Source organism: Lissotriton helveticus, chromosome 1_1 (assembly GCF_964261635.1).
Source record: "Lissotriton helveticus chromosome 1_1, aLisHel1.1, whole genome shotgun sequence".
Lineage (NCBI taxonomy): Eukaryota > Metazoa > Chordata > Amphibia > Caudata > Salamandridae > Lissotriton > Lissotriton helveticus.
Genome location: NC_136057.1, coordinates 1,756,832,701 through 1,756,845,286, shown reverse-complemented (window position 1 = coordinate 1,756,845,286; position 12,586 = coordinate 1,756,832,701).

The window sequence follows — 12,586 nt, the reverse complement described above, 5'->3', positions numbered from 1 at the left end:
TTTGGAAATATCTGCAAACAGCACTGAAAGAGCTATTGGCACATGAGATTTGGGAAATGACTATAACACCAACAACTTTTAAAAAGACGATTACCGGAATAAAAAAAGATAAAGAGCAATTTACTAAACGAGCAGACGCATGCATGATTGTGAATGAGTACAAGATCATTAAAGTCCAGCCCTATCTAGAAACATCTTGGACTGCGCAAATAAAAAATATAGGGGCATAGGTAGGTAATTTTCACTTGGCGATTCTCAAATTGCGATTTTTAGGGAATCGCAATTAGAGAATCGCAAAATGAAATGTAGGTAGGATTAGCAAATTTTATTGCGAATCCCACTTATTCCTTATTTGCAAATCGCAAATTGCGATTCGCAAATAAGGAATACCTTCTCATTTATTCCTATGGGCTAGAAGGCCCATAGGAATGAGTGGGAAGACATTCTCAATTTGTGATTCTCAATTAGAGATTCGCAAATTGAGAATGCAATTTCAGGGTTGTAAGGGTGTCAATAGGACACCCTTTTACACCCCCTGAAATTGACATGTGTGCACATGTGGCCCACATACATGCTCTAAAGGCATGGATGTGACCCACATGGCACTTTGAAAAATGCCAGAAAGTGCATTTTTCAAAGAAATTGCAAAATACCACCAACCTGAAGTAGGTGGTATTTTGCGATTCCTTAAGCCAAAAGTCACACAACTTTCGGTGCTTCCTACATTGCATTTAAGGAATCGCATTTTGCTATTCCTTAAATGCAATAGCAAAATAAGGAATCGCAAATTTAGCGATTCGTTATTTTGCATATGAGTTTTGTGTGCTACATAGCACACTGCCCTAATTTCGATCGCAAATGCTGAAATTCTGCGAATTTCAGCATTTGCGAGCGCAATTAGGCTTCCTACATATGGCCCATATTTATTAAAGCGAGATTTGGCCATCTTCCAGGATTGGCGCATGCATTGCCATGGTTGCGATTATCGAAGTCGATCCCCTGCGAACTATGCAACCAATGGGAAGAAAACATTACTCATTTGATTTGTATATGTATAGCAATGAAGGAAGAAAGACGGATCTGTTAAAAAATTATTTTAATAATCGAGGAGTACGATCATGTAGACAAACTCTGATAGTCTGTTTTAAACCAACGGATATAATCATGAATGCAAACTTTACAAATTTTCTTATTTTACTAAAAGAGAATCTAGAAGCCAGGGACTTAAGTATAGTAAACTTGGTTGTAGAAAATGGCAAGATTAAAAAAAAACAAAAAAAAACTAACTTGCACAGGAGAAATTGCACATAACTTATGATTTTACTGAGTGTAACTTGCCTCTTTTTATAAGAAAATATGATTGTTGACTTGTAATATGGAGGAATTTAATTTGTCAATACTATGGGGCCCATTAGGATGTCGGGCGGATTGCCCCCGCCAGGCTGGCGGTAGCCTCCGCCGGCCTGGCGGGGACAATCCGCCCGACATCCACTCCTAAATGCCCCCCCGCCATATTAGTATGGCGGGGGGACCGCGGCAGACGGAAAGACTGTCCGCCGCTTTTCCACCCCGGTCGCCTTGCGGCCAGGGCGGAAAAGGATTAATATGGTGGCAGTGTCCAATAGACACCGCCAGCCATATTATGATGGGCCAAATTGGATGCCTTGCCGTGGTGGCGATGCCGCCACGGAAAGGCATGCGGTCTTCACTCTGGGGGACCCTGCGGGCCCCAAGAGTGAAGGAGGGGTGGGGGGTGCACACGGGGCATACCTGTGGTACACCCCAGCATTTTCATAAACAAAGCGGCAGGCACCGTGCGGTGCCTGCCGCTTTGTTTATGCAAATGCACGCATACATTTTTAACATTGTGGCGGGCGGTGCAGTGAGCACCGCCCGCCACAATGTTAAAAATGGGGGATGCGCCCGCCACTATGGCGGGGCGCATGCTAATGCAAACATCGGGACCCCCGCCCTTGAGGCCGGTGGTCCCGTTTTCCGCAAGGGTGGCGGTCGGGCAATGCCTGCCCGTCATCCTAATGAGGGCCTATGTGTTTCTTTCCCCACAGTTGATAATTTGTTTGCCTTCAGTTTTATGTGGTTCTTGGAATTGAGGACTGTTTTAATATGACTGCATAATTGATGAATTTCCATTTTATGATTTTAATTAATCAAGCAGTAAAGATTTGAATTGAACTGAACACTCATCCATCCATGCACCTATATCTGAATGCACTCAGTAACTCATATATAAGCATCCAATCTCTCATCAACTTGCTCACTTATTTGTTCATTCATGCACTCATCTTATCTTTTTCATCCATGGACCTGTTCATGCACTCAGTAATCACTGCATACTGTGACTTATTCCTTGGTCTATATATACTTCTACCAATCCACTAATCTATCTATGTAGCACTCATTTATATTCATTCACTCATTTATGAACTCAGCCACCCTTTCATCCATCCATATACTCACAGACGTACTTACATCATCTACTCTTGCAAACACTCAACCATCCATTTAACATATACCCATCTATGCACACCCATTAATAGATACTCACAGACATTCACAGGTCCCCCCAAAGACACTAGCATGCACACACTCACAACAAATGAAAAACACCATTGATTAAAAAGGCTGACATGACTTTTGTTAATGCGTACAAATAAAAAATATATTTATTAAAGCGAGATTTGGCCATCTTCCAGGATTGGCGCATGCATTGTCATGGTTGCGACTATCCAAGTCGATCCCCTCAGAACTATGCAACCAATAGGAAGAAAACATTACTCATTTGATTTCTATATGTACAGCAATGAAGGAAGAAAGACGGATCTGTTAAAAAATGATTTTAATAATCGAGGAGTACGATCATGTAGACAAACTCTGATAGTCTGTTTTAAACCAACGGATATACTCATGAATGCAAACTTCACAAAGTTTCTTATTTTACTAAAAGAGAATCTAGAAGCCAGGGACTTAAGTATAGTAAACTTGGTTGTAGAAAATGGCAAGATTTAAAAAAAAAAAAAAAAAAAAACTTGCACAGGAGAAATTGCACATAACTTATGATTTTTTTGAGTGTAACTTACCTCTTTTTATAAGAGGATATGATTTTTTACTTGTAATATGGAGGAATTTAATTTGCCAATACTATGTGTTTCTTTCCCCACAGTTGATAATGTGTGTGCCTTCAGTTTTATGTGGTGCTTGGAATTGATGACTGTTTTAATATGGCTGCATAATTGATGAATTTCCATTGTATGATTTTAATTAATCAAGCAGTAAAGATTTGAATTGAATTGAACAGTCATCCATCCATGCACCTATATCTGAATGCACTCACTAACTCATATATAAGCATCCAATCTCTCATCAACTTGTTCACTTATTTGTTCATTCATGCACTCATCTTATCTTTTTCATCCATTAATCTGTTCATGCACTTAGTAATCACTGCCTACTGTGACTCATTCATTGGTCTATATATACTTCTACCAATCCACTAATCTATCTATGTAGCACTCATTTATATTCATTCACTCATTTTTTAACTCAGCCACCCTTTCATCCATCCATGTACTCACAGACGCACTTTCATCATCTACTCTTGCAAACACTCAACCATCCATTTAACATATACCCATCTATGCACACCCATTAATAGATACTCGCAGACATTCACAGGTCCCCCCAAAGACACTAGCATGCACAAACTCACAAAAAATGAAAAACACCCTTGATTAAAAAGGTTGACATGACTTTTGTTAATGCGTGCATTATTTTAATTGTTATTTAGTAAATCACTGAGATCATGCATCTTTAACCTCTTCCATGCTTGTGTCAGCCAGTAGCCATCAAGCGTCATGGTGGGCATGTGCGCAGGACAGCCCCCGGCTGTCCGAATCCCCACTCACTAATGGAAACGCCCGCACAGCGCCAAAATTCCGCGCGCACGGAAGGGGTTAAGCTTATTTTTAAGTGCTTGTTGTTTAGTCAATGATCTGTTGCTAATTGTAGCAAGCCTGTTTTAGGTACAGAATGATCAGGCAGAATATGCACCCCTCAGTCACTGTTTGCAAGCTTTTGAGGGCAGGTAATGGAGAGCTGCGTGCATGGAGACCAAGCAGCGCACATTCCTTACGATCCCCCATTCGTTGTCCAGCGGCACTCTGACCACTCAAGCCCCAGCTTGGAAAAAGCTTTTCAGAAAGCTACAAATACTCCAACTTCCTATATAAAGCTGGGGAAGAGGAGCGGCATAATTTTTATGAGTCCGATGTCTAGCTAAGCAACTCCAACATTAATGTGACGCGCAATACAAGCTTCAGTGAGTGTACTTTACAAGCTTAGCTGTTCACAACGCTGACTGCAGCAGGATGTTTAACCCGAAGCGGGACATCTAAAGCAGCCGCCCGAGCCACACTGTTCTGACGGCCTGGAATTGTTAGAAGATCATGTGGTATGCAGAGCAAGGCTCTGTTTGATGTTGCTGATAATGTCCTATTACTTACAGGTAATCTTCATTACTCTGGGTCCGTTGTCCTCGTCCCCTTCATACATTACAAGTGAGATAATCTATCTCATCAACAGTATAAAGAAAAGAAGGAATGCTGATACCACCCCCCCAATGTGAACACATAACCATAATTTAACCAGCATTCCTCATGAACCTCCAAGCACCAGATGAGGGTCGGCAACCCTGGGAGGGAGGGAGGGATGCCAAGGAGAGGACAAGGACAATGCGACCCTGAGTAATGACGATTACTGGTAAGTAATAGGACATCACCCCCATGTCCCTCCTGTCCTCGTCCCCTCCATACTTTATAAGCGAGAATACCCAAGCAGCAACCGGCCATCAGCCCACAACAAACCACCAGGAAAGAGACCAAGAGCAAACCCAGTGACTTATTGAAATACAGCACACAAGGAAAGAAAGGGGAATCGGGAGCACACAGCCCAAAGCACCCCCAGACCAAAGTTAGTATCATCCCACAGAACATTCTGAATACAGTAATGCCTAGCAAATGTATTTAGCAGAAGCCCAAGTGGCCGCACTACAAATCTCAGACAGGGACACCTCACGAACTTCCACCCAAGAAGCCACCACCCCTGCTTTGAACGCCACTGAACCCCAGGAGGAGGGGAGCCTGAAAGGGATTAGGCCAACATGATGACCTGCTTTAACTAGTGACCAATGGAGGAAGTGGAAGCCCTGCACCCCCTAGAGGCCACATCAAATGAAACAAACAGGGAGTCAGACTGCCGAAAAGTGTGAGTATGTTACACATAGATCTGAAACGTGCGGCAAACATCCAACAAATACCAAGGTAGATCATCCCCATCCACCTGTTCCGCACACAGAGCAGGCAAGACCAGCTCCTGGGAGCGATAGAACTGGGACAGAACTTTGGGAACAAAGGACGAATCCAAACGTAGAACCACGCCATCGTCAGAAAAGGCTAGAAAAGGTTTCCGAACCATCAACACATCCAACACCCCAAGGTGCCTAGCAGAAGTAATAGCCACCAAAAAAACAACTTTGAAAGTGACAAACTTCAAAGGCACAGCCACCAAAGCCTTCAACACCAAAGGGAGGTCCCAAAGAGAAAAACAAGGCGAAACCACAGGATGCGAAATGGAAAAACTGCACAACAAACGAGAAACAAGGTCATCAACATCAGGCAAATTCCCTCAAGGGGATCAGAAAGCCTGAATAGCCACCCACTGGGCCCGCAAAGTGGAGACAGACAGACCCTTCTCAAACCCCTTTCTTTTTTTTATTTTTTTTTCTTTAAAAGGTTTTTTTTAAGCACATAAATTTATACCAGGTGTTTACAGCACACCATATCCAGTCACATTTCAACACATTTCCAACAAGGAAGAACCAAGTACACCATTATACAAAAAGAAAACAGTTTGACAGTTTGACATAATATTTTAGTCACTTTTTACGTATTCCTGATATCACTCTACTCTGCTACCTATAGATCCCTAGTTAATGCACAGAAAGGGAACGTGAAAGCAATATAGAACCAAAACAACAACAAAAAGGAGACAAAATAAACAATAATAATGAAGTAGAAAAACCGTAACAGAAAATACAAAAACCCCTCCGATAGCGTACTACAGGAAGAATCCTGTCTACATGACGCAGGACGAAGGGAAGACACAAGGAGGCTAAATTACACTGGTCATGTTCTAATTATTACTAGATATTCCAAGCCTCCAAACCTTCTAATACATCAGGGAATACTCATCAACCCCCTTTCCAATGTGCTATAGGGCTCCAAATTTTACACCCCAGAGTTCTGGCTCTGTGACCCTTCCTGTCGTAAATTGCTTTCTCTAAATTGTATGTAGCCAGCAGCCTGGCAATCCAGGTTTGAAACGTTGGGGGAGTCTTATCTAGCCAGGCCTTCGCTATACATATGCGGTATACTGCCATGGCCATAAATAGGAACTCCATAGCCTGACCCTCTGCTGTTCCTGCTACCCCTAGAATTATTAGTTCTGGCGACAGGGTTACCCTAACCCCTAGCGAGAAGTCCATAAACTTCTCAATTGCGTTAATAAGAGTATACAGTTGGGGACAACCTGCAAATATATGCAGCGCTGGCAAGTTATTCTTGTAGTGCCCCCCCAAAACACTATACTGGCGGGGGTGTAGTACAGGGAGTACAGAGTCTTATAATGTTGTGCTTGTAGAGCTGCTGAGCATAATAAAGTACGTCCCATATCCAAGGAGTCCTGAAATCCCTCGAGTGGTGAGCCTAGTTTCGCTACCCACTTGGTGGCATACTTCTCCCTATCGTCTATTTTAAGTGCATTCAGCTCAGCGTATAGTTGCCGAATCAAGCAATTCCCGCTACTCTCTACATAATCTAGTATTCTGCAATGACCAAATCCTAGTAGACGACCCCGTTTATTGGCCAAAAAACTTCTCACTTGCAAATACTTAAAGAAACTCCTGCTACTTATGTTAAATTTAGTTTGTAACTCTTGAAACTGGAGCATGCCCCCCTGATCAAATAAATCCCCAATTTTCTTTATGCCTTTGTTCTTCTATGCTGCCATGACAGAATCCCTGAATATATTCCCCGGTAATGAGACATTAGTAGACATTCGGATATACCTATTAAATCTACCCAACCCTATTTTCTTAGTAAACGCTCTCCAGATGTTGTACGCTGCTTGTAGAGTCTTAAACCTCGTGTGCTTAAAATAACTGTAGTCAATCGTATTTAACAGGCAGTTTTCTGCATCCCCACCCAACAGTGCCCTATATACATTTTTGCCTGAAGGCCTATCACCCGATTGCTCGTGTCCATTACTTCCGCCCCCTATTAATCCCTGAAAATATTGTAATGCTGCCGCCCAGTAGTACATCCTAAAGTCTGGGGCCCCCCAGCCGCCTTTCTATCTGGGTAAGGTAATGTGACGATAAGCCCTCCTTGTTTTCCCATGTGCCCAGATGAACCTATTCAGTATCAACTCCAATTTGTTAAACCAGGCATGCTAAAAAAATAACGGAATTGCTCTAAAAACGTACAAAAATGTTGGCAAAGTAATCATTTTGATAACATTAATACGCCCCACAAGGGTTAAATGTAAATTATGAATCCTTTCCAAATTCTTCTTGACTTTAGCTATTAATGGTTCCATGTTTACCTCTACCAGGCTATCTAGGTCTGATGTTACCCTTACCCCTAGATACACTGTCACTGGCACCACCCTCGCATCCTGGTAGGTTGTAAAGTTATTTTGTACTATCTGTGTCTTCCCTTTATTTATCGAGTACCCTGAGATTGCCCCAAAGTTCTTTGTCTCCTGCTCGATTTCCACAATGGCACTACTTGGGTCGAGGGTAATGATAGCCACATCATCCACATAAGCGAAAATGTTATATTCGCTACCATGCAGCGTAACTGTAAGGGTTTTATTATTGCCTGCTAACCCTCCGTAGTAATGGGTCTAGATAAAAAGCAAACAACAAAGGTGAAGAGGGGCACCCCTGCCTGGTCCCCCGTTTTATCTGTAGTGTGTCTGTGAAACCTTTATTAATTTTAACCCTTGTCGTAGGCTCTTTATATAAGGCCTGGATTGCCCTAATGAACCCCCTGCCGATTCCATACCATTCCATAGCCTTCCAGAGGTAGTTCCAGGAGACCCTGTCAAAGGCCTTCTCTGCATCTAAAAATACAGCCGGGACAGGGTCTCCTGAAGCCGCCGCTGCATCCAGTAAAATTATCATCTGCCTTGTGTGCTGAGTGGTCCCTTTCCCAGGAATAAACCCATGTTGTGTGTTGCTAACCAGGCTCTCTATGACCCTCCCTAATCTTAATGCCAGCACCTTTGAGAAAATTTTCGCATCAGCGTTCATTAGCGTAATTGGCCTATAAGAACCCGGTTCCAGGGGAGGTTTATCTTTTTTTAGTATAACTATTATATCTGCCCCCCCCATGAGTGGGGAACATATAACCATTTTTGCGCTGTCGTAGGGTCTCGTGAAGATCTATACCCAAAGTTCCCCAGAAGATCTTGTAAAATTCTGCTGGAATTTGGTCCGGGCCTGCAACTTTCCCCGAGGGGAGCTTATTCACGGCAGCCCCAACTTCCTGTAGCATAATAGGAGATCTAACTCCTCTTTCCCCTCTTCTTCTAGTACCGAGTGTGGTATGTCCTCCAGGTAACCCGTAGTCTCAACCTCCAAGGATGGGAGATGCTGATTGTATAGGGCTGCATAAAACCCTCTAAAGACCTCCCTAACGTCTTCTGGCTTATTCACTACTCCCCCCTTGCCATCTGAAATTTCCTTGATTTCCCCTGCTGCCAGATTCTGCCTCGTGCGGATTGCCAATAGATGTCCAACCCTTTCGCTGAATTCATAACATTTTTCTTTTTTAATTAAGTAGTTGCTGGCTGCTTTCCTGGAGATGCTTTAGCTTGCCTCTGCTTTATTTACATCTATTTTTAGGAGTATATCCTCCAAGGGTTCCTTCCTTGCTATAGCCCTGACCAGCAGTTCTTCTAGAGCTACAAGCTCTTTAAGCGTTTTTTCTACCCTATTCCGCTCCTGTCTGTTTCTATACAGCGTGTAACTCAGGGTTTCCCCCCTAATACCCGCCTTGAATGCATCCCACGCAACACCCGGAGGAGCAGTTCCTCTATTTATCTCCCAAAAAGAAGCTATCCACTCATGCATGTGCTTAGTGTATTCCTCATCCTTTAGGAGAGCTCTCTCAAAGGTCCAAGATGACTCTTTTTTCCTGTGATTCCCCAGTGATAGTGTTAAAACTAACGGATTGTGGTCTGACAAGATTCTAGGCAGCCTCTCCAACTGGCTGCTGCCTACCAGGGAGCTCGAGATAAAAAAGTAGTCCAACCTAACAGTGATTTTATGGCTAGCCAAATAGTACGTGCTGCCCGAGAAAGCCGGGTTGCCCTGGGCCCACATATCTACCAATGCGTTATGTCGTGCTAGATTAAGTATGGCTTGGCAGGTCCTTTTCTTACGGCCCGAGTAAGTCCTTCCAGTCATTGTGCCCAGCCCAACCAATCCATTTATATTAAAATCCCCACAGCAGATCACTGGCTCTGGCCATAAAGGTAACTCAGAATCTAAAAATTCGAATATATCTGGATCATCTTCCGTGGAGCCATAGACAGAAACAAACGTAAAAATTCCGGCCATTGTTTTACCTTTGACCATTACCCACCTACCCCACTGATCTTCTTTTTTCCTCCTAACCGTGACCGCCCCCTTCTTGACTAATATGGCCACCCCTCTTGTTTTAGTCCCCTGCCCTGTGTGCGATAGTATCTCGAATCCAAACTGTTCCAACAAGTGTTTACTATTTCCCTCAATATGAGTCTCCTGGAGACATATTATGTACAAACGTAACATTCTTAACATGGTAGCCACCCCCTGTCTTTTACCCCCGTCATTAAGGCCGCAAATATTAATAGAAGCAATTTTTAACACCATTTGTGTTTACTAGGTGTTTCCTTCCCTACAACAAGCTTTGCACCCGTCTTCCCTGGTGTGCCTAACAAGAATGTGTAATACTGTGCTTTGTTCATGTGTGCTGTGTAAAACGTTCCACCACCACCGACCCCCCCACCCACCCCCCACCCTGCCCTCTTGCGCCCCCCCTCCCACTGGTGACCCTCCCCCACCTTCTACAGGCAAATAGGTCATGTGACCTATGTGTGACTGCTGTAGGTCATAGTTGTCTCCTTTCCCAACCTACATGGATCTGCTGAGATATCCTATGTACCATCTCTTATCGCTGGTGGTCCTTCCCTCCATTCACTGGTCCTCCTTTCTGCTCTTGTAGTTCAACAAGAAACTGCTTTGCTTTGATCTCTGAGAAGAACATCCTGACCTGGCCTGTGGTGATAACTTTTAACCTGGCAGGGAACAAGAGGTATGCCTCTGAGCCTTGACTTTGAAAGGCATAATTAATTGTCTCAATTTCCACCTTCTTTCCACCGTTACGTGGCAAAAGTCAGGTCTTGCAAAAAAGGTGGTGCTGTTATATAATTTTTTAGAATCTGGCCTGGCGTTGTCCATAATCTCCTGCCTTGCCAGGAAATTTCCAATAAACACCACCATAGCCCTAGGTAGATTTTCTTGGCTAGCATCCCTTCTTATCTTTATTGTAAGCGGGAACCTATGCACCCTTTGGACCTCGGTTTCCCACTGCCACTGTGACTCAGGGAAGGCTCCTTTTAACAGATTAATCACATAACCCCTGGCATCCTGCCCTTCCACCCCCTCAGCTAGGCCAAGAAGTCTGACATTGTTCCGCCGTTGGCGGTTTTCAAAGTCCTCCACTTTCCATTGCAGGTCTTCTACCACCTTTTCCCACTTCTCTCCTCCATGTGTGCTACCCTATCCACCACCTCATCGTATAATTTACTCACTTTCCTAAGTGAGGTTTGGATTTTTTTGGTAGCCTACCTTGCCCTCCGGCTCTCCGCTCTTGCCTCTCCCTGCATTTGTTTCAGAGTGTTAAAAAGCAAGTCCATCGAGGCATGCAGAGGAGGTGCCTCCCTGGCGTTCTCCGCTGTGACCACTGACTAGGGGTTTTCTTCTTGGTATACATTTGATGTGGCGGAGTAATCCCACACTAAATTTTTATTCATGCTGGAGGTAGAGCCTGCCCCTTGCCACCTTGTTTTGGATTCCCTTCTATTTTGGGTACTTTTGCCCCCTGAAATGCTGGAGCCTGTGTCAGAGCTATCGCCTGTAGAGCCTTCGCTTGATAATATTGAGTCAGAATCCTCGTTCAGCGAAAAGAATCGGTCCCCCTCCGGAGAACCGCCTCCTATGTCCATTCTAGTCTGGGCATGAGCCTCTGTGCACAGGCTTTGCGATGCCAAACTCGCTTCGCTACCCCACTTTCCTGTTGCGGGGTGAGGATTGCTCAACCCCGCCTCTACCTGTAGCAGCGCGTCCAGCATGTCAGCGTTGCCCGGCCTCGGTGTCTCCCCCTCCGCGGCAGCCCTGCAGCTCACCTCCTGCTCTTCCTTGGTACCGTCTGTCGATTGCGCGGCTGCCTCCTTCCATGATCCGGCGTTCGATTCCAGGCGTTGCCTAGCGACCACGCCGCTAGTGTCCTCGAGGACGGTTTCACCATGTCCTGGATCGACGTCCGTGCGAGCTGCTTGCTCCGGCTGCGCTTAAACTGCTGCCACGGAGGGATCTGGTGGTTTAAGGTTGAATGCTTCGGACAAGGTAGGCTGCCGCAATACTACATCTTTATTAGAAATGCCATCTTTGATGTTTCTTTGTGGTCTTTGACCAGTAAGCCCGAGCGTCTCCTCTACCGCGTCCAGCTCCGTAGGCTTGGTGCGGGATTCTACTTTCTTTTCCACCTTCTTTTGCTGTGTTTTGGTCACTGTATTAGTCAGGGCTGCCGGTCTCCTAGTCGTGCCAGCGGGTTTCTGACTCAGCCCCAGAGTGACAGTCTCTCTTTTGCCTGTCGAGCCCTTTGCGGTGGAGGGAGGCTCTGGCGGGGGCTTCTCCTTTTCTTGCCTCTGTATTCGTTGGGACATTGTAAATAAATGATGCCTTGTAACTGCTTAACAGCATGCGCAGGTCCCTCAGGCTTAATTTAAGGTATTCCAGGCCCACTAATATGGCCCATCGAACCGTCCATGCAGGCACCAAGTTTTCCTCTCTTGAGCCTGGCGTAATTTGGCCTTGCAAACCTCTATGGCTCCACAGCATCCCTAGATAGAGCATCCATCCGCATCATGGTCGGGAGAGGGATTTAGTGTGACTGCCCTCTACGACCCTGTAGCGGCCATCTTGCCTCCTCAATGACTCAAACCCCTTTCAGAGAAACTGAAAACATCAGGCAAGGAACAACCCAAAGGAGACAGCGTCAGACCCAGACACTAACACTCAAAGTTACCCCAGGTTAGACCGCAGGACTTAAGAGTAGACGGTTTCTGGGACTGCTGAATCACCAAAGCTAAATGCTCTGGGACACCTCAATCCCTACACCCCTGCCACTCAACCTCCAGTCCGACAGACAAAGCAGCTGGAGGGACATCATTGGCATGGACC